This window comes from Crocuta crocuta, unplaced genomic scaffold (genome assembly GCF_008692635.1).
Source record: "Crocuta crocuta isolate KB4526 unplaced genomic scaffold, BGI_CrCroc_1.0 scaffold223, whole genome shotgun sequence".
In the NCBI taxonomy this organism is placed as follows: domain Eukaryota; kingdom Metazoa; phylum Chordata; class Mammalia; order Carnivora; family Hyaenidae; genus Crocuta; species Crocuta crocuta.
The window spans coordinates 686,244-702,847 of record NW_027529426.1 but is presented as its reverse complement, the minus strand read 5'-3'; positions in this window follow the sequence as shown (position 1 = coordinate 702,847).

The window sequence follows — 16,604 nt, the reverse complement described above, 5'->3', positions numbered from 1 at the left end:
TGTCAGCACAGAGCGCAATGCAGGGCTCGAATTCATAAACTGTGATACCATGACCTGAGCCAAAGTCTGACACTTAACTGACTGAGCCACACAGGCACCCCAAATTAATTGACTTATTTTGAGAGAGAAAGAATGCGAGCAGGTCAAAGAGAGAGACAGACAGACAGAGAGAAAGGGGGTGTGTGTGACCTAAGCAGGTTCCATGCTGTCAGCACAGAGTCCAACATGAGGCTGGATCTCCCAAACCATGAGATCATGACCTGAGCCAAAACTAAGAGTTGGACACTTAGCCAGTGAATCACACCAGGTGCCCATAGCTTGGGCACATTTGTAAAAAGGGAAACAAATGGAAAAACCATTAACAAGAATTACATAAAATTAAAGAAATACATACAATAAATGTTAACGACATTGTCACCCTGGCTAGTAAGTGTTTTTGAAGTGAGCTAAAAAAAAAAGAATAGCTATTTTAATGAAAGAAATTTAACCATTAACACCTAAATCAACATTCACAACATGTTTCTAAATTGTGTTATTGTTTTTCATGCCACTATATAAAACAATTATGATAGTAATAAGAGAAAATTGCAGTCATTTTTTGCATTTCCTAAGTTGTTTTACATCATATATATTTAAATATGTGTACACACACACACACAGTCACACACCCATAGAGATGATACCAAATATTAACCATTGGTCTGAGATTAAAACAACTTTGCCATGAGCTGACATATAAGGAAGCAGAAATATGAATAAGTTCCTGTATATTAAAGATTATTGCCAGTCAAGATAATTTGAGTAAGAGGGGCGCCTGGGTGGCTTAGTCTTTATAGGAAATTCTTTTTAAAAATGGTATTAGTCAATGATGCTAATCAGAACAAAAGAAAACAAACATGGATAATTGAAACCCGGAGATAATCTACATACCCTGCCTTTGGTAAACAGCATCTTTTTCTTCCTTCCTTCTTTTCTTCTTAACATTGACTATGCCAGAGTGACTAATGAATAATTAAATGGGCTGACAGGACTTTTTTATCTTCTCTTTCTCATTATTTGATAAAAAGAATACTTAATACAAAAATCATCAGCATAGGGGCGCCTGGGTGGCTTAGTCGGTTAAGCGTCTGACTTTCACTTAGGTCATGATCTCGCGGTTCGTGGGTTCGAGCCCCGCGTCGGGCTCTGTGCTGACTGCCAGCTCAGAGCCTGGAGCCTGTTTCAGTCTGTGTCTCCCTCTCTCTCTGACCCTCCCCTGCTCACGCTGTCTCTCTCTCTCTCTCTCCTAGAAATAAATAAATAAATAAAAACATTAAAAGAAAAGATAATTTGAGTAAGAAAGAAATTGTTAATAAGCTGAACAAAAAGTGTTTTCTCAAAATTGTCTTTGTTGTAAGAAAAATTTAAGAATATAATATTATTTCTCTGAACTGCTTTATTTCTAAGAACCATGATTATTACTTAAAATAGATTTTCATTTATTGACATGAAATCTGTTTTTTTTTTCTGCCTTTAAAAGTCCTTAATGGCACAAAAATATCTTCATATGCCTCTTGTTTATAGATTATAGATTTTAAAAATATGATTTTGCATTCATTCTCACATTGGTGGATCTAATAATTCTATAAATAGGGCATAGGCATGCTTGATTATGTTGGCAACTAAATGCAGCTTCTGACAATATGTTCTGGCTACAAAATCAGCAGTGTGTTCAAGAATAAAGTAGATGGCCATTCTCGCACAATTGTTTTAGGTCTTTTATGATTTACAAAAGTTTGCGACAGGCTTTTCAGATGATGACAGATGAGACAAGTCATAAAATACCTGCCAGGGGGAGTTAAGGAGCCCGAGAACATGCAAAACAAGACACTGCAGGGATAGTTAGCTCCATGTGTTCTAAGAGAAGATCAGGCATCGTTGGGAGCTTCGCACAATGCAGGTAAGATATGCTCACATTCCCACGGGAAATGTAAGGTGCTCACTCTCGCCAAGTGAATAGTAGAACAGTGTTCACAGATAATGCCCAAGGAGAAGATCCCTAATCACACCTCATGTGGCAGCAGAAGACTGGCTTGGGACTTAGACTCCATTCATTACCTCATCTCTGAAACATATTTGAGTTTTGAATTTAACAACTCGCTTTACCTCAGACTGTAAGAATGTACTAAGAACATTTTGACATGATATATGTAAAAGGTGCTGTAAACTTTAAACCCCAATACCCAATATATACTCATAGAGATCAATGTTATAGATAAAAGGGGTGGCACTTTGTGGTCAAACATAGGTGGACTCCATCCCAATTCTGCGATTGCTTCCCTATTTTTTGTGTCCTTTGATCATCAACTTTTTTATCTTTAGAATAAAGATGTTATCCAACTCAGCATATTTTTCTGGATATTGTATGAGATAACTTACATAGAACACTTTGACATATGTCAGAACTTCATATAGAAACTGTTTCTTTGTTCAGTAATTTCTAGCACTCATAAAACATTTACTTCGTGCAAAGGTGTATGTATGTGGTAACTTATTTCATTCTCACATCAACCCTCACAGGGATCTATGATTATCATTTCCATTTTATTAGATGGGGAAACCTAAGTGCATGACAATTAAGTACTTTGTTCAAAGTCATACAATGAATAAATGATGGCACCGGGTTTCAAAATGAGGCAATAAGATTTCAGAATTCTGCTGTTACCCATCATATAATACTGTCTCAAAGTGGAATTGTTGAAAAAAAATATTGTTCATAATCATCTACTGTGTGTAGAACTCTGTTCTGAGTACTGTGCATATACAGAGGAATGAGACAGAATTTGATACATATTTAGGGAAACAGAGTCTGTAAAGAACCTGAATAATTTAAGGGAGAATACCTATCCTATGTGCTTATAGAAATATCTTTCAAAAATGTTATGATTTCATGGCAAAAATGGAATCATTCCTGTGTTTTGAGTTTCAGGTAGACCTTGGACAAGCAAAATGGTGGAAAGAAGAGATCCTGGAGGAAGGAAGGAAGAAAAATCAAGAGTGTATTCAATGTGCTTGAGAGGAAGAGGCAAATAGAACCCAATTTCAATTCTTTTAGTGATTTGACTGTGATAAAATTGTTAATCTCAACAAGTTTATTATGAATTTCTTATCAATGAATCCATCAGGCTAAACAAAGAGTCCTAACAGTTTTGAAGAGTCATATTATAAGTTCAAACTATTTTTGTTGGGTAAGAATTCCCACTACTGTAATGGGGATGGTTAATTTACCTTATTAATTGCATGTGGATCTTTGGGAAACATGTTTTTATGGTCAGAATGTGGTTAAGTTTATTTCTTGGCTAGCTTCAAGTCTAAATATATTCTGAGATTTCTTATCAAAAGGAAAAATTGCCGCTTTACACTTGATAAAATCTATTATTTTCAGATAATTTCAGATGAGAAGGCAGAACTATTGATAACCTGTAAAGATGAATCTCCCCTGCTTATCAGAAGACCTTGAAATAGGGCCTCAGAGAGGCAGCTGGCTTACAGCCTGTTACCTAAGGAGAAAGTCCTAGTTACTCTTTTTTATTTTTTGTCCGGTTAGTATAAAATACTATCCACATTTGTAATGAATAGCTTGAGAAAAAAGTGATAAAAATCTGCCATACAAAAATATTTTCACCATAAGCAGTTAAACAGATAAATAATTTAAATCTCTTACTCTCATATGTGTATATTTCATTTAAGTTGGAGGGATAATGTCCTGAAACCTGAGAGCTGAAATAATTCTTCTTTCCCTTATCTAGGTTGTCTACTCAAAATGGTGTGCCATATGTCTCTAAGCCATATGTCCACTATTTTTTTAAATTCTGATTTCTGGTAGAAAATTGGCTCTGACTGTTAATTTCTTCACACTTGTTCTACTATTTCTTTTAATTTTTTTTCAGTTCCCTGGAATGAAAAGATTGTAATCTAGATTTTCTCTGGATTAGGTTCCAATGACATACGGTCAAGGAAAACACCATATCTGCAACATATCTTGTTATTTAAAAATGCACAGAGGTGTGATGTGCTTCCTGGAACAGAAAATCCTATAATTCTATCAGAATCCTTAAGGGGACTTGATTAAACGATTTTATCTTGAAGTTGGAATTAGCAAGTAGGTATTCTTGTGTATGGTAACTTTGAAAGCTGTTACATCCTTAGTTAACATTCTATAATTCAGTAATTTGTGCCTCTGAAGTTATAGAAAATAAATCTAAGCTATGCAACTTGGGATAGTTGAGTAAATGTAGTTCATAGGAAAAAGTACAGTCTGGATTTTAGGCCATTGTTACAGTAGACCACTAAATATACAAAAAAGTAACAATAGGAAGAAATGATGAGAGCCAAGCTGGCTTTTCTGGAATGCCCACAGAGTGGTTCTCTAAAGCTTTGTGTTTATGGAACAATGTGTTGGTCTTGGGACAGAAAGCACCACTGAGGCAGCTGCTTCCGTCTCTCAGATGAGCTTAGCAAGAACTGAAGTGTGTGTTGAATGAATGAATGAAGCCATTTTAGTTCAAACTAAACTTTCCAAATGAAGTGAATGAAGGCTTGGATTCATGGCATTTGTGTTAAACGGAAGTTTAAATTGAGGCTGAATTTGTCTCATGCACAGTACTGACTGGCATAGGAAACACACCCAGAAACAAAGGAATAGGATTTTAGGATTAACCAAGTCAGCATGGTGTAGTGCAGGAAGCTTTCCACTTATATTATAAACATGGATTTTACTCCTTATTTCATTTATTTATTGGTTCTACAAGTATGAAGGAAGTCCTACTGTGCATCAAGAAGTGTGCTGGACACTCAAGATATAAGCATGAGTAGTCCCAAAATTCTCTGGTAAAATGCAAAAGACAAAAAAGCAGTTTATCCAGATTCAATGTGATTCATGCTATAATGGAGATTTGTTCCAGGCTTTATGGGAGCAGAATAGCAAGCAAGCACAGTAGCTTTCAGGGTCCGAATAAGTTTTATAGAGGAGCTGGGTGGGATGTAGAAACTCCCAACATTCAGCATTTTAAGTAGGAGAGCAGAGTCTGCAAAAATATAAATGAAAGAGTTTGCTGTGTTTGGAAAGTATAAAGTGTTCCTCATGGGTGCAGAGAAGATGTTTGGGTTGTATCCTATGATGAGAGATGATGCTGGTAAAATCATTTGGGGAAGCACTTTTGATAACATGTAAGGGGGATTGAATTTTTCCTATAGATAGTTAACTTGTATGATCCAGGTCAATTGACAGGTAATCCATGGAGGTATAGGTCAAAATAAGGTTTTGTTTTATGTCACTCAGTGCTTATAAACAGGTGAACTTGTATATTTTAAGAAAAAAATGCATTAAATCTCACTGAATTTTAGTTGCCTTATATTTAGAGGGCACACAAAAATATTTTTGATGCCCTTCTTGCTCTATAGCCCTATGAGTAATAAGTGTCACGGAATCTATTCCTAAATAATTCGCTTCTAAGATTGCCTTGATGCTTATAATTTTCACCATTCAATTTGTTCTTATGGACACAAACATCCTCTGAGGAGGTACATATCAAAGGGTATATTTATGAAAGATACTGTATCTTTCTTGCGTGCTTAGCCAGTCTAGCAGGCCTGTAAGTAATGGTTACTGTGGTCTTGTTCAAGGGCCCTGGGGAGACGTCAGGAGGAGAAAGGTGAACCATCTTAGCTCTTTGTGGGGTGAAGAGCGTCTAGGAGATGGTAAAATATTTCTGACTTTGTGTGTATGTGTGTACACCTCTGGGTGCATATGAATTTTTAAGAAGGACATTGTCCCCCAAAATGACATAATAAGGGAACCATAGCTTCAATAGAATTCCAGGACTGCTTGGGTTTCTTTTAAGGTCTACTTTAAACTTGGTAACTTTATGTAGACATAGACCAAATGACATCCTGCACTCAGTGCTGCTTTCCTTTGGGTTTTTAAGATGCAGCTAATTAGATTCTGTCTGAAGATTTTATTAGACAATTAGTTAGAATTGGTATTTGTGTTTCCATATTGAATTAGCCAATGTTGACAGAGTAACAAGGCCTCGTCCTGACATTCCCCTTTGTGAGCATTCCAAGGTGAAGAGGAGGGGAGGAATTTTTTTCACCTTTCTCTTCTATTGAAAGCAGACATTGACAAGACATAAACTGTTGACTAAAACTGATAGTGCAAGAATACTTAGGGTGATTTATAAACTTTTTGAAAAAGTTACCTTATTCTGAGAAAAACATTTTATACATGTAAATCCAACACATTTACTCTCTCAGACATCAGGAAAAGAGAAATACCTAGAATTTCAATTGTTAGCTCTTTGATGTAAAAAAACACCATTAAGTTTTAAAATCCAAATCAAGTGAATTAAAACAACTCTAGATTGGATTTTCAGGCCTAAACCACCTGTCTCTGAAGCTCCATGAAGTTGATTTAAACCCAGAAACTGGGATCTCTTTTCAAACCTAGTGAAAGTTTCTCTTCATAATATGGAGGTCAAGATGAGAAGCTCATGTTATGTTTTAAGTCATGTTTTCCATACACTGATAATTATATATGTAAGAGAATAAACATATGTAAACTCTTATTTAATAACAAAATGCAAATTGAAATTTACTTTATTAAGAAAGCTTTGTTGTTTCTTATGATTTATATCAATTAGATACATAGCAGAATGGATCTGTACAAGTGAATTTGTCTTTAGTCTTGAAAAGAGGCCCAGCGTGATATGGTAATTTAGGTTTTAACAGAACAAGAGTGATCTTGAGTGACTTGCTAATTTCATTGCCATTTTTCTTCTCCACAGAATGTGGCTAAACAATGTATCATATAATAGCTGTGCGATCAGTAGGAGGCATGATATGTTAAAAAGCATTTTGTAAATTATTAAAAAACTACAGAATGCATAAAGTTTTTAGAACATGATATCAAAGTCTTATTTAAAATATGACAATTAGTCTTATTATACTAAATTTGTTTAAATTCTAATTTCAAAATATTTCCTCACTGTACATGTGATGTATACTATCTCATTCCCATTAAATACAAATATCTACTAAAGACATTGATCTTGTCCTTAAATCACAGCTTTAAAGTACAATTCTATACATACCAAAGGTCAGGACTATTAAATGTATTGCAGATGAAAAGCAAATATAGGGATTCCTAGATATACCTATCGCATGTAATGTAATGTACTCTTTTAATAAAAATCTTTGATGAAGTAAAAAATAAGAAATGTAATATCTAATAAGGTCCTTAAATNTATATATATGTATATATATATTTAGTTTTCTTTTTGTCTCCTCTACTAAAGTTCTAGCTGATAGCACTGAGCAAGACTCAGGTAGACTACTGAGTACAATTTCCTGACCTCACTTTTTGGTCAGAATCAATCTGTTCATCATTTCACAGTATAAACAAATCAGGGTGAAAAAGGGTAGTCAAACCTTATTGAAAGCAACAGAAAGAAAAATCGATCAAACTCGATGTTGTCAAAAATGGTATATTTTAATAGGTGAGTTTTGCCAGAATGTGACCTGAAACTGCTTTCATGCTGAATAGGATTTGATAGGAAATGACAGTGTGTGGACTGCCAGTTATCATGTCTGTGATAGTTACAGTGCATTTAATGACCTTCAATAACTATGTTAGGTACTGTTACCAGGGGTTAGTCTGATGGTTACTGTTACCATAGGTTCATCCAAAATTAACTATCTGTATACCAGTGATTACATGCATTTTAATTCATGTATCATCTGTAATTGACATTATTTTTCCAAATGCTGCCACCTTAGCATAATTTCAAATCTGAAGCATTTCCTTGCTAAAGGTAATGTGAATTTGAACTAAAAGTCAAGTATTTTGCTTCAATGATTATTTAAGAAGTAATATAATAGAGTGGAAAGATGTTGGCCTGACCTAAAGACACCTGGGGATCTCCAGCCTTCAGCCCAAAAACTGATTTATAATACTTGGTGTACTGAACACACTAAAAGGCTTGAAATTTTTTCTTTAAAAATTGAAATGTCTATATTCTCTATCTTACAAAGATACTTACATAGGTTGACAATATCCAACAATCCAAGTTCAATGAATTTCATTAGCATTTATCTTAGACTCTAATTTAATCTTTATTTACCTTTTCAGTTCTTATATTTTATAGAGAGACCTCAAGGACCTTCTCCAAGTGACAAACGCAATTTTTTTTTACAATAACCTCTCTTGTCTATATCATACTCTCAACTTTCTGTGTAAACTTTTGCCTACCTCTATTGTCAATAAACACTCAAATTGCATTTTGCATTTTTCTTCTGCCTCATAAAATATTTCTTGATTGTGATAAAAATCCGGGAATTATAATAATACTGATGATAGTAAAGTGAATAGCAATATTGGTGAATACTTACTGTGAGCCAAGAGGCTTTATTGTCATTCCCATTTTATAGATAAAAAGATGGCACTACAAAACGTCTGAGTAAGTTGGCTAAGATTACATACAATTGTGGAGCTGGAACTAAATATCAGATTTTCTTATTCCAATACACAGATGTTCTTAAAAATTCTACCATGCTGTCTTTTGTGACCTGTGTCTCCGTATGACAGCCCTGAGAAGGCTTAACCCTATGTTTGTTCTGACACTTGAATTCTTAAAGAATTCACATGTTGCTTCTTTATCTCCTCGGAATGAGACAGATGAGAATATTGTGACAAGGTAGGTTGATCATGTATTACCAGTGCCAAAAAAATAATAAATTATCTTTAACTTCAAGCTCTGTTTTTAGGCAAAATTAAGTAGGGTATATGATATACATATTAATATAAGGATAGTAAGCAATGTGCTCTTATGAAAACTTCTTTAATAAAATATTTTTGGGAAGGTGAGATAGAAGTGTGAAATGAGAAGTTGTCTAATCACAGACTGACTCTAAGAAATGGATTATTCCTTATCAGGACCTGTGTGCAAGCTTAGCAAAATAAAAAATGGAGAATTTCTCCACAAAATCATTAAGAAACTTTGACTTAATTCAGATTTGAGTAACTATCAAACTTATTGTCTATTTGCTTCTGAAATTGCATTCTGTTGTTCTAGGAAATATGTATGTAATATTGGATAGACAAACAAAATTATAAAAGTTGATGCATATTTGAACCTTTAAACTTTTTTACTAGGTTTGATATAAATGGTAAGCTTGGCCCTAAAACACTGTTCCCAGAATAGACCTAGAAGAATCTTGTTCAAGAAAGACAGGCATATTTCTAAAATCATCACTTTACACTAACGTAGCAGAAAATAAGTATCTAGCTTGTTCCTATTCTGGTGAAGCGAAGTTAAAGGTTTTCTTCTTTGGTATAGTAGAAATATAACTTCATACTTGTCTGGAAGTTCAAGGAGACATTTGGTTTAAACCTTAACATACATTATCTTGCTCATTTTCAAGCAGAATTATATAATGAAAATTGTTTTGGTATTCTAAAATGAAAACTGGAAACACTTTAAAGGATAAAACTTCCCTAAGGGAAATAAAAATGTTGGTTCACAGTGAACATTTGCTCACGTATTAAAACACAGAAGCCAAATGTCCTACAAACAGCAAGGTGCCCTAATAACAATCCTGGAGGCTCAGAAAGATGTGTGTCTGGTAAATGAGGCAGAGGAAAAATCTGGACCAGTGTCAGAAAAAAAAAATCCTTCAAGGATAGTTCACCACCCGTTGTTTCTGTTGTTTAATGTCATTTCTAAGACTTGAGGGAAACTAGTCCAGTAAGTTCAGGCTACATTTCAATGTCACCACTGCCACGTATCAAAGAGGAACAAACTTACTTGTCAAGTTCAGAACATGCTCATGTTACTGAGACGACACTGCAGCAACATTGCATTTGACTGGAGTATGAGTGTCAAAGAAGGAATTCACATAAGAGAGAAAAGTGTTTTCTGAAAGATACAGCACTGTGGGAGGTTGTACATGGCGTGGCATAGGGGCAATGCTTGACTGGATAGCCAGAACACCTCCACAAATACCTGGCCCACTGCTTTGTAATGGACGTCAAAACAGCACCCGGGGAATGATCCAGCTTGCTGTTATCCTTCCTGTAAGAAGAATATTTCTTAGATGCAATATGTATAATAATTTTTTGAATTGCTCTTCAAAACGACTCCCAAGTCACGTAAAATGCATTCAGAATATATTGATGTTTTCACATAGAAGTCAGGTTTGGAGTTATAGATACATGGAATTTTTTATCTGTGATTCTCTGATGAAACACACTAAATTTTTTTATTCAATTTTGTCCCAAATGTTAGTTCTCTGTTAAGGCTCTGTCCTGTTAACTAAGGGATATGTAAACCTCACCTTGTTCACCACAGAAATTTTGAAAGATAAATATTTTATGCAAAACCAGAGGTGACTTGCTTTAGATCAGAAGTTCATGGTTACAGTTGGAGATAACTAGCTTCTGGTTAGCGAGGTGAGGCGACAATGAGTTGGAAAGCTATCCCATGTTGATTTGTGGCATCAAAGGAAAATGGAGACAGAAGATGTTCAAAACTTCCTTTACATTTTTTTTTTGAGTACAGCGGATACACAATGTTACATTAATTTCAGTATACAACATAGTGATTCAACTTCTCTATGTGTTAAGCTATGCTCCCTACCAGTGTAGCTGCCATCTGTCACTGTACAACACTATTTTAATATCACTGACTATAATCCTTATGCTGTGCCTTTCACTCCTGTGACTTATTCATTCTGTAACCTGAAGCCTACATGTCTTGGTCCCCTTCACCCATTTTGTTCATTCCCCACCGCCCTTCCTTCTGACAACCATCAGGTTGTTCTCTGTATTTATAGGTCTGATTCTGCTCTTTGTTTTTCATTTGTTGTTTTTTTTTCAGATTCCACATATAAGTGAAATTATATCAGATTTGTCTTTCTCATTCTGACTGAATTCACTGAGTATAATACCCTCTAGGTCCATCCACGTTGTCACAAAAGGCAAGATCTGATCCTCTTAATGGCACTGTAAGATTCCATTGTATTTATACACCACATCTTCCTTCTCCATTTGTCTGTTGATGAACATTTAGGTTGCTTCCATATATTGGCTGTTGTAAATAATGCTGCAACAAACATAAGGGTGCGTATATCTTTTCAAATTAGTATTTTCATTTTCTCTGGAGAAATACAGAGCAGTGAAATTATTAGGTCATATGGTATTTCTATTTTTAATTTGTTCAAAATTCCTTTGATCAATGTGCAGTAATAGTATAATTTGCTTATTATTTTCATCTTGGTTTTTTGATGCAGAATAAATCTTAGAAAACTGGCTGGTTCTGATGAGCAGAGAAATTAGGAATTGGATAAGAGTATTGTTGCAGAATACTGTCAAAAGAACGTACCCTGGGTATCTAAAGCAGACTTAGGCAATAAACAATGAACTGAACTAGCATAGAAAGCTAAAGGCAAGTAAATATCAAAATATCAAGCAGGGGAATGGTGTCAATGACAGATAGCTAAATAGCTAGCTAGATAGATAGATTATAGATAAAATTAAAAAATAAGTACAAAAATTGGAGAGATCTCAATGAAATTGGAACCTCAGAATATCAAGAATAAGTGAAGTGTGAGGTCTTGGATTGAAGGTGGTAAAAATTGAGCACAGAATTCCTGTAGGAAAGGGATGCTTCATACAGGATTGATTCATAATAAAACAAGTAAACAACAACAACAAAGCCCTAAAAGGAAACTTCAGGATTAAATAAGAACCTGATCGTGAATAAAGGGAAATCAAAATTCATCTCTCCTTCAATTTCTGCTGTATTTTATTTGATAGCTGAGAGGTGGGAAAGGTTAGTTTTTATGACACTTATAAGCATAACTGAAAATAAATCTTTACCTTTAGGACTTTATACAGAATTCTGGAGGGACATAATCAGATGCTACAATTATGAAACTACTAAAAAGTATGTAGGCAAAATAAGGGTGCAAACACTTTTCTCTTTAAAGTTCTAAAGAAGAAAAAGACTCAGAATAATAGGAGCTAACTATTAATAAGAATATAAAACCACAGTTTAGGCTTTATTAGCTATAAAATTTGACCTGAAGCACTATGCTAAAAAATGTAGAAACTACTTACATGTAGTAACTTAGACTTCAAGTAGTCGCAGTTTAAACTACGCTGAACTACAGGTTTATGGAAGAGGCAAATCAATCACTTAAACAGTATTTTTCAAATTCCTTATTTATAATAACTCTTTTAATAATTATTTATAATTTCTTACTTATAATAAGGTATCTAGAAATACAGAGATGGATAAATGCTTCATAAATATTATGTTCATGGCAGGCATGAGATACTAGAAAAGAAGAAACAATTCTATTAGGATATTTAGTGGTAGTTTAGGGGTGAATGATCTAATTAGGAGGCGAAATCTGTGCCATGTTTTGTAGTTTGAATAGGATTTTGCCTGATGGAGAACAGTGGGGATATTTGTGTGTGTCTGCATCTGGAGGTGAGAGGTCAGATTTCTTCCTTCTGTCAGTAGAAATAGCTTGAATAAAGAAAAGTGAGAGAATTTTCTCAGGGCTCAGAAGACACACATGTGTCTGATGGGATTCTTGGGTAAAGAGGGGAAGGAGAACATACCAGGATAAGGTGTAATATAGTGAAAAGGAATTGTTACGCATAAAATTCCAGGCTAGCTGGGGAAGGCAACCTGGAAAGGTTGGCTGACTTCCCAGAGTATGGAGGCTTTCCTAGGACTGGAGTGTGGACACAGAGCAAAAAGAGGCTGGAGCAAAGAGCCAGAAAAACTGGAGGTAATAGGATATAAAGCCAGAGATAAGGTAAAGCGGGCATGGGAATGTGGTGTGTGTGTGTGTGTGTGTGTGTGTGTGTGTGTGTGTGTGTGTACATTGTGGCTAAGCCTGCAAAACTTCTGAGTGTGACTTGTCATCTATGGGAGAAAGGAAATGGGTGATATATTGAGACTCATTTGGGGCGAATTCAAGTCAGTGTGGATGGTATAAAGGATGTAAGGCATTAATCCCATAAAACCAGACAGAAGAGATCATCAAACCCAACATCCAGTTTAGCTGTAGCAATTAAAGTGTGCTAACATCCAAAGAGGGAAGCCAGAGAAGCCATGGCTCATCAAGATTGGAGCTGGGTGGGGACAGCGAGTTAAGTGTAGGTTGAGTCTTCTTGAAGAATTTTCACGTTTTCTGAAAGCTCAAGTCAGAATCAGGCAACCACGCTGGATTCTGTCTTCATTCCTGCTGTTTTCTCCCTCCCAAAGGAAAGCACTTAGCCAACAAAATCATTCCAAATAACTATGTTGCTTTTCATCCTTTTATCTTTTCATAGTTACAATTTTTTTCAAGCTCACTATACCCACGCACACACCCACACACACATGCACACACATTCACACACTCAAGTCGTGTTCTGCTCTAGTTAATCCACGTCTTTGCATATCCTGTCTTTGATATCAAACTGCTATGCCATGTGCGCGTGGAGCACGACCACTTTGAGTCCCATCAATTGGATGGTACATTGCCCGTGGGCACACGAGTGATTGTCTTTTTGAACGTGTCAAGTCAAAAGTAGCGGTGCATGTCACACACCATATTAGGTAGGAAGTTAAAATTACAGCCAAGACAGATGACAAGTACGCCATCTCTCCATACAGAATCCGTGTGCGAGGAAACAGTGGGCCACTTTTATTGCTGACTTTATCAAGTCTCAGCCATATCTTATCGACCTTACTTACAGAATAGGTGAAAGCGGAGCTGCTTCTCAAACTATGGAATTCATAAAATTAGGTAAAACTTTGTACCAAAAATTTCAGACTTCCTAACTTTTCTGTACTCACTGCCTTGTTATAGTCATTACCAAACCAGTGAGGTGATGAGGCATGATGCCCGTCCTGGCATATATCTTCGGTTTAGTCAGCCTGCTAGGGGAGCTATTTGAATGTTTCTGTCATATAAAAATATTAAATATTGTCATTGATGCTGTACAAAATGCCATACTGTAAAATCCATATAAAGATAATATTCTGTTACTGAGTCTGCCCCCAATGCACTGATTTTGACAAATAGCTTTAGGCAAGCTCCTAAACATTTTGCATTTTAAGTGTTTAAGTCTATTTCCATGAACCAGCATTGCTATAAGAAGAAATAGATTTTATACCGAGGTTTCTCTGCGTTAAATCACTATCATGTACACAATATTCTATTTCTAAATTGTCATTCTTAGGAAGTGAACACATGTTCAGTAGTATGGATGATCTAAAAGAAGGACTTAAATGAACATCCGGGGAATTAGGAAATAGCTGTATGTTTAAAATATTAAGTTATAATATGTTTCATGATTATAAATCCCTTGGGGCAAATGAATGCTTAAGTTGAACTGATATTTAAGAGAAATGGCTGCAAGAATATTCGCCAAACAGATGTGCTAGGTAGTGCGAAGATCTATTTATTTAAACAAATAAACTTCCATTTATTTAAACAAAGATAAAGAGGAATTTACAAAAACAAACAAAAAACACACACAACCCTCCCCCACCCAAACTTTAATTTCTTGTACTGCTGTCAACCAGTGACATTTCCTAGTTTGTCCCCATGATTAAGCAAAACATGAGAAATCAGGCAATGCATTGTCAAACATGCCCCTACTATGCCCAGTCCTGAGACACCATACTGATGAGGAAGGGTCAGATTTTCCTACTATTCTTTTCCTTAGTCTGTATGTGTGGATCGATCAGAAATGGCCTTGCCAAAAACATAGGGTCTACAATGGGAACGTTTTCACTGGGTATGCTTTGGGTGCATGGGAAATGAAAGAATTAGAGAAGGATCAGGCACATCCTTTTTGGACCTCGGGAGTGAGCTTGTGAAAAGATGTTGACAGCATGTAGGTACTGGCCACACAGCCTGGTAGAAAGAACGCACTGAACTGGCCATTTGAGTGCCTAAATTCTGGTTCTAATGCGGATGCTTATCTTCTGAATGATTTTAAACAATACCTTGTTAATTTCTGGTATAGATTTCTTCATCTGTAAAATGATATAGTTAAATTAGATAAAGTCTTTTCCAATTTGAAAGTGTAAAGTCTGTATACAAGGTAAGAAGAAATATCAAAATTCTAGTGAGAAAATACTTTATTTTTCTGTGAAAAATATTGCTAAGTAAAGGCAAAACATAAACTTTGGAAAAGGAGGAGAAATCAATACATTTTGAGAGTTTATTCTGTAAATGGCACTGCATTAAATTCTTACTTATATTACCTTATTTAATTCTGCCCATCCCTAGTGACAGGTAGAGACATTGTAGTTGTAATTTGCCCATATTATACAGGCGAGGAAGCTGACATGCATTCTCAGAATAATAACAGATATAATTAAGAGAAGGCACCCTGCACACATAGAAATGGTTATGGAGAATATTGAAATAAAAGAAAAATAGATTGGGGACCATTTTGCATGGTAGATGGTTCTTTAACCTGCGATTAATGTTGGAAGCTTTAGGGGCACCTGGGTGGGTTATTTGGTTAAGTGTCTGCCTTTGACTCAGGTCATGATCTCACAGTTCATGAGTTCAAGTCCTGCATCCGGCTCTGTGCTGACAGCTTAGAGCCTGGAGCCTGCTTCAGATTTTGTGTGGGTATCTCTCTTTCTCTTTGCCTCTCTCTCTCTCTCTCTCTCTCTCTCTCTCAAAAATAAATAAACATTAAAAAAAGTTGGAAGCTCTAAACAATGTTCCAATCATGGTTGTTTTGATAATTTATTTTGTTTCCTTTAAATTTGTTTCTCAAATGCATTCAATCAAACAGGTTTAATACCTACTTTTTCAAGGGATTAGGGAACATTAGAAGTCAATGCCTACATTTTTATCTTGTTTTTAAAAAGCCTGTAGTCAGGTAGGGCACATAAGCTAGGTCAAATTACCAAGAGTTCTAAGCTAATTATTCTAACAAATATTGAATCCCTTTCTCCATATATTGGTGTTACACATCCACTCTTTGCCATGTAACTTTACAGTGCCTTTCCTATGGATCGGGTATACTTTCTTGCTCCATTGATTTTGAGATGGGTGAAATGACTTGTTTTGGTCAATGGAACCCATTTGGTCGATGGAAATAACAATGTACAAGTTGTCAGTAGAAGCCCAAAGAAGCATCCCATGTATCCACATTAATAGCCATGCTTCTGCAACCCATAAATAAAAAAGCATTCAACCGTTTTCAAACCCAGAATGAAGACAAATGGAGGAGACCTGTACCCAAGAGGAAACCTGGAGCCTAGCCTGACCCAGCACAACCCAGCTTAGATCAATCAAACTGTAGCCAACCTGCACTCCATGGACATGAAAATATATGTTTGTTTTAAGCCACTGAGATTTTGACATTCATTATTTAGCAAAACATGACTAATACAGTTCTCAAACCATTGCTAGCAGGAGTCATTTTTTATCTTTTTAGAATTGCAGAATCTTGTAGAGTTGAGTCAGAAGAATTAATGCATTGCTTTAACAAACTTCTTTGACTCTACTTGTACAAATTAGATATTGTGCAATTTAAA